General features: G+C 47.5%; 1 protein-coding gene across 1 annotated transcript in view; it reads left to right on the top strand.

Moving 5' to 3' along the window:
- The window catches only part of DNAJC11 (DnaJ heat shock protein family (Hsp40) member C11), a 1722882-nt gene that overhangs the window by 281306 nt on the left and 1423744 nt on the right, over positions 1-17832 (top strand). The gene's annotated exons all lie outside the window — the stretch shown is intronic.

A 17832-nucleotide genomic window follows, 5' to 3' on the forward strand; every position in this document is an offset into this window, starting at 1 on the left:
GGTCCTACTGTGCAGTAGGGACTGTATCTGTAACTCTACCGTCACCTGCCTACTTGCACTTATAACCGGCCACCGCGGGGGCACTTACTTGAGCTTTGGTTATTGCACTCTCACTTTCCCTCCCCCTAGCCCTTTCCCTTCCCCCTGCACTTGCACGATTTGAATGAGACCAGGCTTAGCAAGATATTTTTTTTTGTCCTCCCTTTGTATCCCCTTCCTTTGTCTTGTCTCGCCTAGAAACACTTGTTTATAGATTTTTTGTTTTGTTTTTAATTGTACAAAAAATGTTTACAAAATCAAAGAAGCCACTTTTCTGCAGAACAAGACCTATAGGAGGCGAGAAAAAACAGTCAGTTTCATGGGTACCGAGGTAAATGAGTTGATTTTCGTAGTACTTTAGCTGCCTAGCCAACTTGCTCCTCCAAATCCAAATGTCCAAAGAAACCCACCAGAGCGATTACCCAGCTGGTTTTCTCCCTGCTCATTATGCAAGCCCACCAGTGATCCTCACTATAAACGTGAAGATCCCTAAAGAAGTGGCCTAGCCAAATGTGTCTTTTCTTCGCCAGACCCACACATTCCAGGAGTAAATGCCTTCTCGTCTCTACATGTGTAGGTGTGGGGCAAAATCTGCATTTGTTTGAAAAAACCTTCCCTCTTACTGTTAGGATTTCATTAGTGTTGACTAAGTTCAGTCTAATCCGCAGAAAGGCTTGCCTTGTTCGTTGGTCGGGAGATTTCAGTAAATATGGAGCCACCTCGTTTAATTTTTTTGGATTCCGTGCGAGCAGTTTGCATTGATCTGCTGATTCACTTGTCTCAATCCAGTCCATTTCTAGAAGTTTTCTACTAATCAGTGTGGGATTTGATAGCAAGTCCTCTTCTGTACTTCCAATTTTCTCTAACAGGCGGTTTCGGGACCTCCACGTAAGTAACATCCCATTTTCTTCATTTTCCATTTCTTTTTTGATGATTTTCAGAATGGGTTTTGCTAATGGGTCTGTTACTTTTCTAAATAGCATCAAGGAGTTTCGCTCCACCAGGACTTTCGTTGAACTTAGGCTTAGTTCTTTCCTTATCGCCACCCTAGGAGTTGAATTTGGCAGACTTAGGACTTTGTGCCAAAAGCGTCCTTCCAGTTTTGGCCATAGGTTTGGAGGCAGTGCCGGCATTGCTTCTACACCATAAATCAATGTTGGCACGACTTTTGCCTTGTATTAGTTCACAATCGGAAGGATTGAGAAACGACCAAACTTTCGATTAATCATTTTCGACTCACTGATCAGGGCTTTAAGTTTGTTGAACAGATGTTCCTGCATCAGGAGTTCAACCTGGCTATTGTTCAATTGAAGTTTGTTACTTTTTCCAGTTGTGCACCTTCTGCAGACAGCTTGATGTTCTTTTTTGTGTTTCCTCCCTTTTCAAAAGACATTACTTTTGTTTTTGATTTATTTAGTTCTAATTTGTTCTTTTCCAGGTAAACAAGGAGGTGGTTCAGCTGCCTCTGCAGGCCGACTTGTGTTTGATCTGTTAGGATAATATCATCGGCGTAGATCAGTCTCGAAATTTTCTCATTGCCCAGTGTTGGGGGGCGGGGGGAGGATCTAATCGAAGTCTGGGTGTCCATAAAGTCCGACGTATATAAGATGTAAAGCGTAGAAGCCAAGGGACAGCCCTGTTGGACACCCTGGGCAGTGGAAATTTCACGCGATAAATCTCTTGCTCTGTTGAGTCTCACCTTTATTGATGTTTCCGTATACAAGGCTCTTATAGGACCCATGATTGTATTTGGGCAGTTTCGATTTTCCATCTTCTCCCACAGGATTTCCCGGTCTACCCGGTCAAAGGCTTGCACTAAATCAATAAATATTAAGTGCATTCTTGGTTTCCCATCCTTTACTTTCACTTTCAATGCACTTAATAGTAGAATGTTAATTGTTGTACCCAGGATGTTTGTAATGGGTCAAAAATTTCTGATTGATTTATCCAGCCTTGCAGGTTTTCCAGGGTGATCGATCCAAAGATTTTCCCTATTGTATCGAGCAAAGCAGTCGGTCGATACTGGCGTGGGTCCGCTTTATCACCTGTTTTGAAAATTGGCACAATGTGTGCGCTTCTCCATGAAGTTGGAATACTACTGACCTTTACTGTTTTCTTAAAGATTGTACTAATAAGAGGGGGCCCAGGACTCTGGGTGCCTCTTCAGTTCAAGGTTCGTAATTCCGTCGGGCCCGCGAGTTATTCCGTTTTCTTATCCTTGATTCCATCTCCTCTATCGCCCATGTGATCTTCCATTTCCCTTCTTTTTTGGCGTTAGTGTTAACTGTGGTGGCTTCAGATTTATACAGTTCCTTAAAGTGGGTCGCCCACGTTTCTTCTCCCACACTATTTTGTTGCCTCCCACTGGGCTCCCCTCCCGTTGCTCGAATCAAAGACCAGAAATCTCTAGGTTTTTTCCTGGACAATGCACGGAGCATGTCTTCGGGGTCCTTTTGATATAGAGTGTACCTGTAGTTTCGTACCCATGCTCTGTAGCATTGCACTTTCTGCTCCAGTTTCTCCATGATCAATGGATCTCCCGTCTTTTTGGCTTGCCTTTTAAGCATTCTGACTATTCGTCTTTTTGCCACTAGTGGGTCATTGTAGACGTGTGCTTTCCTTGGTTCGGTCTCCATTCCTTTTTTCTTACTTGTTTTACAAATTTCTAATAAAGGATGATAGTCCAGGTCTATTGCTCGAATGTGTGTGGTCTTTTCCAACTGGATTTGATAATTTTGGGTTAGCTTTTGAATGGCTTTTTCATTTCGACGAAGTCGAGTGTTACCGTTATGCAATTCTAGGTCTGATTACATTTTTTCCGACCGCTTCTGGATAGTTTTCCATTTTGTTTGCAACAAATTATGATCGCTGTTTTGCGTTCTTATGACTTCGAACTTATCAATGATTAGTAGCAGCTCCCGTGAAATGAACGTATGGTCAATCGTCATCGCTTGACCATTTTGTTCCCAAGATGGAACTATGGGATGTTGGTGCTGTCTTGTAGTATGGAGGTTATGAAGATCGAATGCCTCAATTAGTTGTTTCCATTTTATTCCTCTTTTGTAAGAGGGTAAGGTTTTTATACTTTCTTTCAATGGATCGGCCTTTTCTTCAAATAGTGCTTTCAAGTCACCGCTAACGATGATATGGTCGTTTTTTTTAGTTAAAATGGAGTCTTCCAAAATATTTCTTATTGATTGAATAAAAACTTCGTCATTTATTGCAGCAGGATTCCAGTAAGAGTTGATTATCAAAATCAAGAGGTGTTTCCTGGTTTCCTTCTGTATTCCGTTTCGACCATTCAATAAGGACTGCTTGGGTCAGAACTGTTTATCAGTATTGATTTTAGAAATAGCCCGCTTCCAGAACGGATGGCAATCAGTAGGCCAGCAGAGGGTCTTTCCTTGTGCCCTTTTTTAGCTGAAGAAAACACAATTTCATAGCCATCCATACTTGGTTTTGTCATCAGCCATGTCTCTTGGAGACACAGAATGTCATAGTCTCCAAGATTCACATCCGAGGTCCGTGCAAGGTGGCCGAAGCCATGGGTGTCCCATGAGCCCATCACTATTTGATCACTTTGGCTCTGATGGTTCCTATTAGGACTGGATGTCTGGGTGAGGCTGGCCGGGTCCTGTTTTAGTGGCTAGATCGTGGGCTTCTTTTGGACTGCCTTAGAGATCCAGGTCCAATTTCTTGGGTCGGTAATTAAGTTTTTTTTCTCTCTGGGTCCCTTCTCTTACTAGATGTGGCTAGATTGGGTGCTCTAATGTCCTCACTTTCTTTTGGCGTCTTTCTGCTTAAATACGGGCCTTTCTGATGTCTGTTGTGATTGTTATGGAAGCGCTCGCCGTCTTCCTCTATATTTGCATAACGACTAGATTTGTCCTTCTGCGAGTCTTCATAGTCCCTTCTTATCCGACGCCTATCTACTATTTCCTTCACGTAGTTTCTTTCTTTTTTTTGCATAGATCCCTGGGCTTGCTGCTCTGGCGCACTCTTTCCATGAGACTTTTGGGGTGTTCTTTTTTAAGACTGGATTTGAAGTTGACGACGTGGTTTCCAGGTCTGTGATCGATCACCAGGAATGTCCTTTTTTTGAGACTGGTGTTGAAGGATGATGGTGTGATTCTCAAATCTGTGTACAATCTCTAAGATCTACCTCATGGTCTTGCGATGTAACTGCGGATAGATCTGTTGAGCTGAATCCTAGTTTTAAGAAGTTACGACTGGAGGATCTTATTAAGTCTATTGTTCTTGCTGAACATATGTACAGATATGAACATGCTTTTCTACCTTCATGCATAGGTTCCACAATAATTCGATCTTCAGAGCGAAGACCGCTTAAGGTTGGAATTTGGGCACATAATTTCATTACTGTCCGTCGATTCAAGATCAAATAGTCATTTTTGTTGATGTTTCTTGTATGTTTAAATGCTCGAGATGCTTGCGATATGGCCTTATCTCTCTTTTTGTCTTGATTAGGTCTCGAAGGAGAAAGCCCTTTTTTTTGCTGATTTACGACTTTATGGTTCTAGTCGTCTTTGTATTTCCCTTCCCTTTTTCTTTCATTAGGTCCTGGCATCTGTGGTCCAAGTACTCCCCCAGAGCCTTTTTTGATTCCTTCTGATTTGGCCTTGAGGGGAGTCTTTGCAACTCTCTCTTCTCTTCTTCTTCTTCCCTCCTCTCTGAGGGTTTCTTTGGGAATTAGCACTCTGTCTCTACTTTTTCCTCTTTGGTCTCTCTAGACTCGATTTGTTGTGTTAATGGGGGATGTTGATCTCTGTTGTTCCCTTTGCGGATATGCGACCCTTCTGTCGCATCTTGTGATCTTTCTTTTCAGTTCCGGTATTTGATCCATTTCTAGAGGAGATGTGGCTTTTAGTTTCTGTTGAATTGATGGAAGGTCCTCTATATCTGAATCCTCAAATGGATTTTGACTTGGGTCCAAAAGATCGACCGAGTCACATTCCTCCTCCTCCAGATCCATAGAGTTTTTCTTTTCCATTAAATTAGGTATTTGGACAGAGTTTTTTGCCTCCCGCCTTTGAGTTTACTATTTTAAGTTGGACTACTGTAGTCTCCTTCTTTCCGAAGTTTCTTCGACTTTGGCCGTCCCTTGCTCCAAAGTCAAAAATAACTGCTTTGTCCAGCTGGTCTTTTATACTGTCACTGAGTTTTTGTGAGAAAATACTGTAGGACGGTTGCTTGTCCTTAGTCCATAGGTCTCTAGAGTTTCGTTCCTGTTCAGTCGGTGGCAATGAGGCAATCTTATGGACCATAGTGGGGTTTAGGACGATCGAGACGTTTCCTCTATGCTTAGGCACACGTGTTCCTACCCCTGTGGCTTTTTGCATCTGTCGCGGGTTATTTGCCGTCAGTGTCCTCCACCTGAGAAAGTGCTCTTGAACTCTGTTTGTTGAGCAGAATCCCCCTTCGGCTGCATGCCTGTTCCCTGCACCCACTTCTGTGGAGAAATTATAACAATGGGGGTATCTGTTTGTGTGGACATGGATGAAACCCTGCCCTTTGCACGCTGGCCTTGAGAGTCCTCAGTTTGAGATGCCCTATTCATTGATGTCAAGGGTATCGTCTGCTTGTGGTTTTCACCTGGGTTAGCAAGCACATACCCCTCTAGGAGGATTAATTTTGAGTTCATTGCTGCTATTAGGAATGTTTGATCTTTCAGGGTGTCACCCAGCATCTCGTAAAGTTTGCAAAATGGATACAAGGCAATTGTTATGGTAGACATAATTGACATTAAGTTGATCTTCTTTGATGGTGTCTCTTTGTGTTAGTGATGAAATTTCGCTGTGCCGTCTTCTGATCGGTGTTGAAGGAGTCCTGGGCAATAGGAGACTCGGGTCGCCACTTTTTTTCCTTTTCCCTATCTTTTTCTTTCATCCCTCTTGGATTTTGTAAATGGCCCTGGGGTCCTTAAATCTGTATTTTTCAGCCTCTGGTCGTTCTCTTTTTCCTGTGGCGGTTCCCTTAATGGGTCATTTGGTCCTTGCGGAGGCGGTGGTCCGGTCTTGAACTCATCACCCACATTGTGATTTCTTTTATTTCCATTTTCTTCAAACTGTTTGAACACCCCCTCTGTTTGTTCATGTCCTTCGTGTTTTTGGATGGTGGGCGCCTCTTCGCAGTGCGGCAAACTTACGCATTCTAGGGGAGTCCTCCCGTTAGGAAGGGATTCGCGTGGTTTCCCATAATGACATCTCTGTGTACGAGAGTCAACACCTGGACTCTTTTGGGTGGGGACTGTCTCTTATCTAAAATCAGCTTTTCCAACTCATGGGAGTTCTGATTTGTAATTTCATTTGTCGTCTTTTCGCTGTTTTTTTTTTATGGTAGAGGATGTATGGTTGTTTCAAGGGTTTCTGTTCCAGCAATTAGTTCTGCATCTGTGTGTTCTCGTTCTCAGCTCCTGGTGTCCCTGTGTGATTTCTTTTTTGAAAGAAGAGTTTAAGTGAGGTTGTTAATAATTTTTTCTGTTCTGAGGTAAAGGTTGTTGGTTTGGCCTTCTGTGATTTAGTCTGTATCAATTTTTGTCCATCCATCTGTTTTTTCGCTTGCTTCCCCTTTTTTTATTGTGCGTTGTTAGCATTCCGAGCTTTTGATGAAAATGTCTTCTTGGTTTCTTTTTTGGAGATATTTAACGTTTCCTTTTTCTCAAATGCTCCGGGTTTATCTGATGGCGTCACAATTTTTTCTTGCTGGCTTTTCTTAGGGCTATGGGCCTGTGCTGCCGTGCACTCTGCCGCATTCGTATCCATTATCGAGTCCGTTATCACAGACTCCTCAATGCCCCTATTCGAGGAGTAGAGCTCCCACCTCTTTCGGTGGGTTGCTCCCCAAAGACCCCCCCAGATTTTGCTCAGTCAACATGGGGGTTCCCCTCCCTCCCTCCCTCAGTGGATCACGACGTCCACCACTAGTTTGGAAGCCGGTGTACTCGGTGATGGTGTTCCCCTGCACAGCGGGAAGTCCTGGGGGGGTAGTGAAGAGGTCACCCAGTCGACAACTGCTCCTTGTTTATCACCCCGCCCGCTGCTATGTAGCGAGATGGGAAATCCAGGGATCTCGGCCCCTCTGCTCCCCTCGCTCCCTCCATCCTGAAAAAATGTCAGCATCAGTGTGTTCAAACGTCCTGGATACGCCACCCGACTCCCCCCACCCATTGTGTTAGTGACTTAGTTGATATAAGTAGTCATTATTTGGGGGGACAGTTCTAATGGAGGGCGTACTTCCAGTTTCAGTTGGCACTGAAGGGCACACACTAACATCATTATCAACATAGGGGGGACACAGATCCGCGCGGTGCCTCCCCCAGCCCCTTCCTCCCGCCCGTTTGTCCAATGGGGCTCTTACCCGTGTCCTCAAGTGAACCCATGTCCTCAAACGAGCAGGTACTTTCAACTGTAGCAACAGGCAGGGTGCTGGGCGACAAGCTTTCACTTTCACTTACTCGGCCACGTCCGCCGGCCTCCGTAATCCTGGGACGATCACTTCTCAACGTTCTGGAGTCGTCCTCCATAGTGGAGCCTCAGCCCGGAGCCTGGATGCCATGGACTACCTCAGACTGCAATTGGCACCATAATTCGGTCCGCGGGAAAGTCAGTCTTTGAAGACTGAAAGTGGGTCCTCCCACAACCAAACAGTGAAGGTAGACTCAGGGTTTCCTGCCTCGGACTGCAATTGGCACCGCAATTCGCTCTGCGGTCCAAAGTTATTACCCCCAACTTGCTTCATCAACTATGGCAGCGCACGGCCCATATTTTTCCTTTTTATGTAATTGCACGCTATGATGTGCTTAGCCAAGGTATTTGTGTTCCATGTTTGCCAGACCCTCAATTTCGTTATGTAGTCTTATATCAGCAAAATTAGCCTTATCTCTGTTTTTATCACACTGTCTCTGCATGGCCCCTATGCTCTTGTATGTTTTTGTTAAACCTGAACAGTAGTTCTCCCTCAAATTATATACATATTCCTTTCTCTGGTACATGCTTTCAAAGCTTCCCATATTCTGTCAATTTAAGTATTTATGCTGTTGTGTTTTTATGAAAGTATGATTTTAGTTTACCTTCCTGGGATGCTCTAAATGAAACGCTGCTCAAAGACTATGGTTTGAACCACCCCTTCTTACCTGGTATGTTGCTTTGATGCTTTGTGTTGGTATTGTCAATGAAACAGGACTATGATCTGTGAATGACCTTGGTGGTAATTTGCAAGACACTAAGCTATCTAGTACACCTGCCAACACTAGAAATCCTATGATTCTGGGTGACGAATCATGTATTCCGGTGTAGTATGTGTTTTCTTTCAAAACCAGATGTGTAATGCTCTCCACACATTTGACAGTGAATAAAATGTCATTACTGCTTGATCACAGATTTTAGCAATACCCAAGGCAGGCCTTGTAAATTCTTAAAAATCCTACTCGATCTGCAGGGCGAGTTCCTTAGTTCACATACTCAAACTTGGAGAAATGCACTTGACCCAAGGTGACTGGTGACAAAATATTTACAGGTGCTTTTTGTAATATTATGCTTGCCGCCATACGCACACTACATATTTGTGCAATGCTGTCAAGCGTGCACCATGAAACATGTGTTTGCCATTTTCTGCAAGCAAAGTGTGTTTGCAGTAAATGAGAAATACATTTCGAGGGGATTGGGTCCTCCGACGTATTCCATATCTATGACATGTAATCACCACAGCTGTGCTGCTTCGGAAACTTTTTTCGGCGTCTGCGTCCTGCGTCGATGACGTCGATGCGCCGTCGTCGAGGACCTCCTCCGACGTCCGACGTCATCCGATGTGATAAGTGGGACGCACGACGCCCGTAGCCTCAGTTCTGTTTTTTCCGCGAACGTGTTGCTTCGTGATTCTCGGTTCACGCCTCGACTCTTTAGAGTTCTGTTCTTCTCGGTTCTTCGAACCTGTTCGTTTTGTGAAAATCCTTCGTGTGAAGATGTCTTCTACTTCGTCTTCGACCCCGCGTCCGGGTTTCAAGAAGTGCGGGGAGTGTGGGTCCAAGATGTCGGTGACGGACTCGCACGACGCCTGCCTCTGGTGCCTCGGGGAGGCCCACGACACGGATGACTGTATCGACTGCCAGTCGCTCACGTCCAAAGCCTTACGCGAACGTAAGAAGAAGTTGTCGGTAGGTCGGGTGTCCAAGCCCAGGAAGTAGAAGTCTGCGGGGCTTTCGACGGATGATTCGAGGGGTGACTCTCCGCGTCATCGTCGGAAGTCTCGTGGGTCTCCTTCTAGGAGTCGGTCTCGCCACTCCTCAGCCTCTACGAGGCATTCTCGGAAGCGCCGACACCGGTCGTCTTCCAGGTCCTCTTCGGAGGACTCTGCCCGGCACGTCGCTTACCCCACCAGCCGTGCGACGCCGGAGGAATGGGCTTCCTTCGGGAAGAAAATGCTGGCGATTCTTGAGTCGCAGGGTACTAAGCTGTCCGCGCCCCCGAGTGGGGTCGGTCGTGAGAGGTCGAGAGACACTGCTCGCAAGAGTGGTCGGCACGAGTCACGGGAGAGGTCCCGTTCAGACAAGGAGACTCGTTTTCGACGTACCCGTTCCAGGTCCCGGTCCTCGACGCGTTCGAGACCGCATGCACCTGTGAGGTCTTCGAGGAAGACCTCGACGTCTGAGGCGTCGAGGGCGTCGACAGGCTTTCTCGAGGCTCCGGTTTCGAGGAAGTCGTCGAAGCCGTCGACGCTCAGGTCGTCGAGGGACACGCTCGGGGCTCCGGCTTCGAGGGCTGTGTCGACGCCGCCGATGCTGGAGGCGCTGCATCTGACGTCGACGCCGATTTCCTCGACGCCGATCCTCTCGGCACCGATGCCGGTTCTCTCGACGCCGGCGCCGATTCGCTCGACGCCATCGACGCCTTTCGTGTCGGAGGTACCCCGTGGCACGGGAGAACCCCCTAGGAAGGCTCTGGTTAAGAGCAAGCACTCTCGGGTGCCTTCTTTTCACCACCTGGACTATATTTCAGAGGCGGATGAGGATTCTGATGGCCTGGTTCCTAGTCAGGTTCCAGATGAAATTGTCTCGGGCCATAGTCAGTTTGACGATTTGAGACAGTCACTGCATGATGCCAGTGGACTGGACACCTCTCCGGAGGTGGAGTTTTGTAGGCCTGAGCCTGGCTCTCATGCCGATTCCTCGTACCGGCGCCTTATGGCTAGGGTTTCTGAGTACTTGGGATGGTCTGCTCCCCCAGGGGAGTTTGTGCAGGATGATCTGACAGACATCCTTGATGTTGGTCCCCCAACTGATCCGGTACTGCCGTTCCATATGGCTTTACAGAGAAGGGTGGCGGCGGCTTGGACTGCTCCGGAGAGTCTCCCGGCGGTGGGCAGATCCTTGTCGCGAAAATATCGTCCAGCCAGTAGCGACCCCTGCTACTTGACCAGGCACCCTACTCTGGAGAGTTTGGTGGTGCAGGCGGCCACGGCCCCGGCAAAGCAGGCGTCGTACCCTACCATCCCTCCTGATAGGGACCACAAACGTTTTGATGGCTGGGCGAAGAAAGTGTTTTCTTCTGGTGGTATGGCGCTTCAGGCGGCCAACTCCATTTGTGCCTTGTCTCGTTTCACACACACTCTGTGGAACTGTGTTGCGTTAGCGGCTGAACATATTCCCGAAGGGGACGAACGGGATGGTTTCCTTGCTATGGTCCAGGATGGTAAGGATGCCATGTGTGAGTCCGTTCAGTCGGGTTTGGACTTAGCTGAATGCGTCAGTAGGTCCAAGGCGGCGAGCACCGTGATACGCAGGTTTGCGTGGTTGCGGAAGTCGGGGTTTGCTCCTGATGTGCAGTCTCAGCTCCTCAACATGCCCTTTGACGGTGAACACCTTTTTGGCAGCAAGGCTGACGAGAGCCTTGAGAGGTTGCAGACCTCGAAAGCTGCAGCGAAGTCGTTGGGCGGTGCAGTTCGCCAACCTCCGCCTTTTCGTCCTAGGGGACAGCAGTGGAGGGGTGGTTCCTTTCGCTATTACTCGTCCTTCAGTAAAGCAAGAGGAGCTGGCAGTCAAAGAGGCCAACGCAGGGGTACCAGAGGTGGACGACAGGGTACCCGTGGTGCCAAGGCCGCTCGGGCAGTTGCCTCTTTGCCCTCAGGTAACGCTGCGGCCGCTCCCACTCAGTCATGAGGCCATGTCCCATGGTTCGCCGGTTGGGGGAAGGCTGGCGCAGCATCTTGTAGAGTGGCAAGCCATTACTTCAGATGTGTGGGTTCTGGAGATCATAACCCACGGCTACTGTCTTCCCTTTTGGCACAGGCCTCGCGACAATCCACCGGGGAACCTCTCTTTGCAGAGTCCGGATCCGCTCCTTGCGCAGGAAATTCAAGCCCTGCTGGAGAAAGGCGCCATAGAACTGGTGCCTGTAGCGGAGAGGAACAAGGGATGGTATTCCCCTTATTTTTTGATTTCGAAGAAAGACGGGGGATTGAGACCCATCATGGACTTGCGTGGTTTGAACAAACTCCTCAGGAAGGACAAGTTCAAGATGGTTACTCTCTCTCAAGTCCTCCAGGCCCTTCAGCTTCAGGACTGGTTGGTGTCACTCGACCTCAAGGATGCTTACTTCCATGTGCCGATCCATCCCAAGCACAAGAAGTACCTGAGGTTCGCGGTTGGCGACTCGCACTTTCAGTTTCGGGTCCTGCCGTTCGGATTGACCTCCGCCCCGAGTGTTTTCACCAAGCTCATGGTGGTGGTGGCAGCGCATCTCAGGCAAGGGGGGATTCACGTCTACCCCTACCTGGACGATTGGTTGATCAGGGGGAGCTCTCCCGAGCAAGTCCTGGATCATCTGTCCGTCACCTGCCACTCCCTTCACTGGCTGGGCTTCTCCCTCAATTTAAAGAAGTCCCATTTGACGCCAACACAGCGGCTCCAGTACATCGGAGCAGTGCTCGACACTTCCCTGGGGCAGTGTTTTCCTCCCCAGGTGAGGGCTCTTTACATTCAGCAGATGGTGCACAAGTTTCAGCATGCCCAGACGCTCCCAGCGTTCGAGTTCTTGAGGCTGCTCGGCCTCATGGCATCCTGCATTCTTCTGGTGCCAGAGGCTCGCCTGCGGATGAGATCTTTGCAGTGGACGCTCAAGACGCAATGGTCGCAGTCCTCCGGCAGGATGTCGGACCCGGTTCAGTTGCCGCCCTCGGTCGCCCGGGACCTTCTGTGGTGGGCCGTCAAAGGCAACTTGATGAAGGGGGCTCCTTTTTGGCTTCCCTGGCCGGAGGAGACGATCGTGACGGATGCATCCCTCACGGGTTGGGGAGCTCATGCCAACGGGCTGACAGTCAGCGGTCGTTGGTCTCCGTCGGAGTCCAGACTCCATATCAATCTGTTGGAGCTGAGGGCCGTCAGGCTAGCCCTGAAGGCTTTTCTGCCGACTGTGCAAGGAAAGAGTGTCCTGATCCTGACAGACAACACAGTGGCCATGCACCACCTCAACAAAAAGGGGGTGGGGGGGCAGGGTCACTTCCTCTGTGCAGGGAGGCGATGCAGCTCGAGTTCTGGGCCATCCAGCAGGAAGTTTCGATCTCGGCAGTTCATCTGGCCTGAGACGAAAACGTGACGGCGGACGCTCTGAGCAGGCAGAGCACGATCTCTCATGAGTGGGAGTTGCCTCAGGAGATTCTCCTGGAGATCTTCGCCCTTTGGGGGACCCCTCAAGTGGATCTCTTCGCCTCCAGTGTCAACCGGAAGTGCGAAAGGTTTTGCTCGCCGGAATTTCCTCCAAAAGGAGCCTTAGGAGACGCGTTCGTGGTGGAGTGGTCGTTCCCGCTGCTGTACGCGTTTCCTCCAGTCTCCGTCATCCCGCAAGTGCTGCGGAGGTTACGGAAGTTCGGTTCCCGGATGATCCTCATTGCTCCGGCGTGGGCTCGGAGGACGTGGTACCCGGACCTTCTCGACTTGTCCATCTGCCCTCCGCGTCGTCTTCCCTACTGAGACGATCTGCTCTCACGGGAGGGGGGGGTCAGGTTCTCCATCCAGAGGTCAGATCCCTCAACCTTCACGCTTGGCTTCTGAAAGGTTGAGGTATGAGGATTGGGACCTCCCTGAAGACGTGATGGAGGTGTTGCTTTCGGCCCGAAGGCCAGCAACAAAGTCTCTGTACCGTTGGCGTAAGTTCTGCGACTGGTGCCGAGTTCAGAATGTGGATCCTTTTGCATGTGACATCCCCATGGTTCTGTCCTTTTTACTTTCTTTGGCCCACAGGGGCTTGCAAGTGGGTACCATTAAAGGTTACCTGGCGGCGCTGTCCATCTTTAAGCGCTCGTCTGAAGAGTGTTCTTATTTTAAAATCCCTTTAATTTCACAGTTTCTGAAAGGGCTCACTAATGTGTTCCCTCCGTCACCTTTCCTGGTGCCCGGTTGGGATTTAAACCTTGTTCTTAAGTTTCTTATGGGTGTTCCGTTTGAGCCTTTACATTCTTGCCCTTTGAGGCTAACTCTGAAAACTGTGTTTTTAGTTGCGGTTACTTCCGCTCGCAGAGTGAGTGAGTTACAGGCACTTTCAGTTAAGCCACCCTTCACTGTATTTCACAAGGACAGGGTTGTCCTTAGAGTTCGTCCTTCTTTTCTTCCGAAGGTAGTGACGGAATTTCATTTGGCCCAGAAGGTCGTTCTTCCGGCATTCTATCCTCCTCCGCATCCTGGTAAGGAAGAGGAGAGGCTCCATAGGCTTGATCCTAGGAGTGCTTTAAGCTTTTATGTTTCACGCATGTCCCGGGTCAGAGTGGACGATCAACTCTTTATTGGTTACGCTGGAAAGCGTTTAGGGCAAGCTGTGACGAAACAGACTTTGTCTCGCTGGATTATTTTGGCCATCTCGGAGTGCTACCGCTTGGCGGGTAAGGACCCAGCGGCTGGCTTGCGGGCCCATTCTACCAGGGGTATGGCTGCATCTACTGCCCTGCAGAGGGGTGTTCCTATTCGCAACATCTGTGATGCAGCCACCTGGGCTTCAGTACATACATTTGTACGTCACTATTCCCTTGATTCCATCCGAGCACAGGATCTGGCCTTTGGCAAGGCGGTCCTTTGCTCTGCTATTTGATTGGCTATTCTAAATTTTGATTCTAAATTCTTTCCCTCCTCCTTGCTCTGGTACTGCTTTGGGAGTCTGTCATAGATATGGAATACGTCGGAGGACCCAATCCCCTCGAAGAACAAGTTACTTTCTTACCTGGTAACGTTCTTTCGATGGGATGGTCCGACGACGTATTCCATATCGCTCCCGCCCTGCCTTCCCCGCTGCAGAATTTCTTTGCGATTCTAGCTTACGTTCCGCAAGGCTTTGTGTCTGACTGGCAGTTGGCTAGTGTCACACGTTCTGGGGGAAAAAACTACAACTGAGGCTAGGGGCGTCGTGCGTCCTACTTATCACATCGGATGACGTCGGACGTCGGAGGAGGTCCTCGACGACGGCGCATCGACGTCATCGACGCAGACGCCGAAAAAAGTTTCCGAAGCAGCACAGCTGTGGTGATTACATGTCATAGATATGGAATACGTCGTCGGACCATCCCATCGAAAGAACGTTACCAGGTAAGAAAGTAACTTGTTCTTCTAGCATCCCTATACATGCCATCAAGGTCGAGTATCATGCAAATGGTACTCGCCCTTAATAAAATCTACTCGCCAATGCTAGCGGGCTAGTATATTTTGCGAGCCCTTCAAGGTTTTGTAGACCATCTGTCCTTATCTAGGTTTGTGCTCCCATTAAAATACAGCCCTTTTATTCATTCCATGTCTAAATGATCATACACCAGCTCAGAAATGTGCTGTCAAATTCTGATTTCGGCCACAGATATTGATTAATAGAAGTTTTCATCCTTCAAATATGCACTTTATCAAGACCTGGTTGTCCAGTGTTTGCATCTAAATGATTTGGGTAATTAATCCTCTAGAGTTCGAGGTGTGGACCTGCTTGAACCTTTGTAAACCACAGTCTGATGAAAACCTGTAACTTCGTGTTGTGGTATGGTGTTCTTCTATAACATTATTATTTTCACATCATGTCTCTTGGCATAGGCAATGGCTTTGAATGTCAAGTTTCCAGCAATTAAATAAACGATGCAGAGTTATTTATCATGCGCCATAATATTTAGTTGTATGCAATACTAAAGTAAATCATATGCCCCTCCTATTATCACATGCTGTCCTCGTATTCAGCTCTTTTAACAACCGCTGTAGTTTTGCCCACAATGGGGGGGCCTTAGCAGTGAGACTATCTTGCTCTGTTCATTTGGCTGTTTTCATTTTCAACTCCGCCCCCCACTCCTCCAGCTGCACAATTCGCTTTGTTCTTCCCTTTTGCCATCCGGATCCCAAACATCCATATGAATTCCTCTCTAGCCCTCCGTGTCCCTTGATTATGCTTACCAAACAATCAATAATGTATTGACTGTTGTGGTAATCACTGGGGTCACTGGTGCACAGGATGCAATGACCCAGACTTCCATCCAATTGAGGCTCTGCATTCTATGAGCCCCACACCACAACGTGAATGTCAAAGTCTCATATCATGTACCTTAACACCTTATCCATGTGTCACCCTTATTATCTGTATACAGTTATCGTTGTAGTAGGGAAATGTCCCCATCACACTGCCATCACACCCCAGAACGGCACATTGGAGTCATTTTCTGGTCTCGCACATAAGCCAATAGTCATCACATTGCCTTGGGCTATTTAAGTTGCTGTGAACAAGGTAAACTGTGTGTGCTATTGTTTTTCCACCTGGTAGTCCATATGTGCTCCAATCTATTATACAGTTCTTGTTTCCATGATATTTGTTATGGACCTTTGCCTCCGTCTCCTTCCAATTTCTCCCCACTATGGAATTTCTGGTGCCCTTACCCGTGCTGGATACCTCACTGCACCCACTCCTCTCCATAGCTGTGACTCTGGCCTGAGACCAAAGGTGGCCAGGTGGCTGACAACCCCTCTACTCAGGTCAGTGCAAGTATCTGGATGCTGATATTTACCAATCTTTGCTGGGTCATACCACCCAGTGATCCCTTAAAACCACCTACCGTAGCCAATTTCCCACAGGTGGGTTTGTGTGTGTGTTTGTTTGCTAACAGGTGAAATGTGCACCCAGTTCCAATAATAATGAGTCATGTTGGCCTGTTAAAGCTTTCGTGTAGGCTTCTTGCCACAACTCATTAATGTCTCTATAATCCCAGTCGAGGTGGTTGGGTGGGCGAGGGGGACAGGGGGAGAGTCTGCCATTACATTGGATACTGTAACTTATATTAGCCTGCATCTTTGAATCTGTCTTCTTGGTTTCTTGGCTATGGCACGTTTTCTGGGGCCATAGTGATTCCAGTACTAAACAAAATACTCACCAGTACTGAAGTATGTCAAGAAATCGATCTTATCCATAATAATTTGTATGAGTTTGGCTTGGTACAACATAGCATATCTGAGCGTTCGTCTTCAGTTCCTTCTCAACTTTACCAAACTCGTTCAGTTCTCACTGAACAGCCACTGTCTGATCTGGATTAAAAACTAACCTGATCTATGCTATATTGCAGGTTACCAGCTTCTCTAGTAGCTCGTAAAATAGCATTGCGTTTGTAGTAGTACAAAATCCGGGCAATGACGGGCGGGACTAGTGCCCAGTGAGAGTCTTAGATAAAATATGCGATGTGCCTTTTATTAAACACTTTCTAGAGCTGTGCTTCGTACACGATTTGCTTTTTCAGTTTCTCATCAAACCTTGCTAATGGCATTTCAGAACCTGATTGAAACACCGCAAGAATTCGGAGGTTGTTGCATCTGGACCTCCCTTGTTTGTCCGTTGTCAACGGGCAGTTGCTACTTTAAGTTCTTTTTGGACTGTGTGACTGCTTCTTCAAATGTTGGAGAATTATCTTGCATGAACTGTATTCTTTCTTCCATGTCCTTTCGAATTTTCCGTTCACGATTTGAGCCACTGTTGTAAGAAATCATTTTTTTTATTGCCACTGCATCCATTTTATTTGAAAGCTCTTCCTTATTTTTGTTTATAGCATTTAGGATCTTTGAAAGCTCTGATATCTTAGGTAGAGTCTCACGCTTCATAGCAGTTTCTCTGCTTGTGCTCCTTCTCGTTAAGGGATGTTGTTTGTTCGGGCAGCTCTATTGGAATTTGATATTTGCCCGCAGTGAACTCATCCATCCTCCCGTTGTTTAAGCTGCGTTTTTGATGACGTGTGCGTGCAGAGTTCTTCCCTTGCATTACATGTGCTCTGTTTGCTTTCACTCGAGCTGTCTTTTCTCAAGCCGACTGAATAAAGTGACTCCAGGAAGGCAATTTTAAACATGTTTTAGTTACTTGTACAAGTGTGGGGTTTTCGGAAGGGACTGTTACGGAAATGAAGAACTTGAATATTTAGCATAGTCCCATTGTTTTTATGGATTCCATTTTGGGCCTAAGTATAACCACAGGCCGTTAAGAGTTCCCACTGCTCATCGATTTTTGTAGTAAATGTGTTGCTCTATATCGTCCGTATAATGGAGTTTATTCTTTTCTGATGTAGTAATTTGAGGGGGAAAAGCCTCTTTTCCAAGAAATAACATTAAACTTGTGTATATCTGTGTTTTATTTATTGAGGATTTATATTGTGCCAAATTACAAAGTGCATTCCCTCAAAGTGCGGGCTTGTACATAATATAAGAGGTACATTTCTATTTAAGCAGCAGCAAGAAAAACAAGAGACCCTCTGATATTGTTTTGCCGGACCAGGTGACCTATGGTGATAGGCAAGATG

This window comes from Ambystoma mexicanum, chromosome 8, assembly GCF_040938575.1.
Source record: "Ambystoma mexicanum isolate Mex_15411 chromosome 8, UKY_AmexF1_1, whole genome shotgun sequence".
NCBI lineage: Eukaryota > Metazoa > Chordata > Amphibia > Caudata > Ambystomatidae > Ambystoma > Ambystoma mexicanum.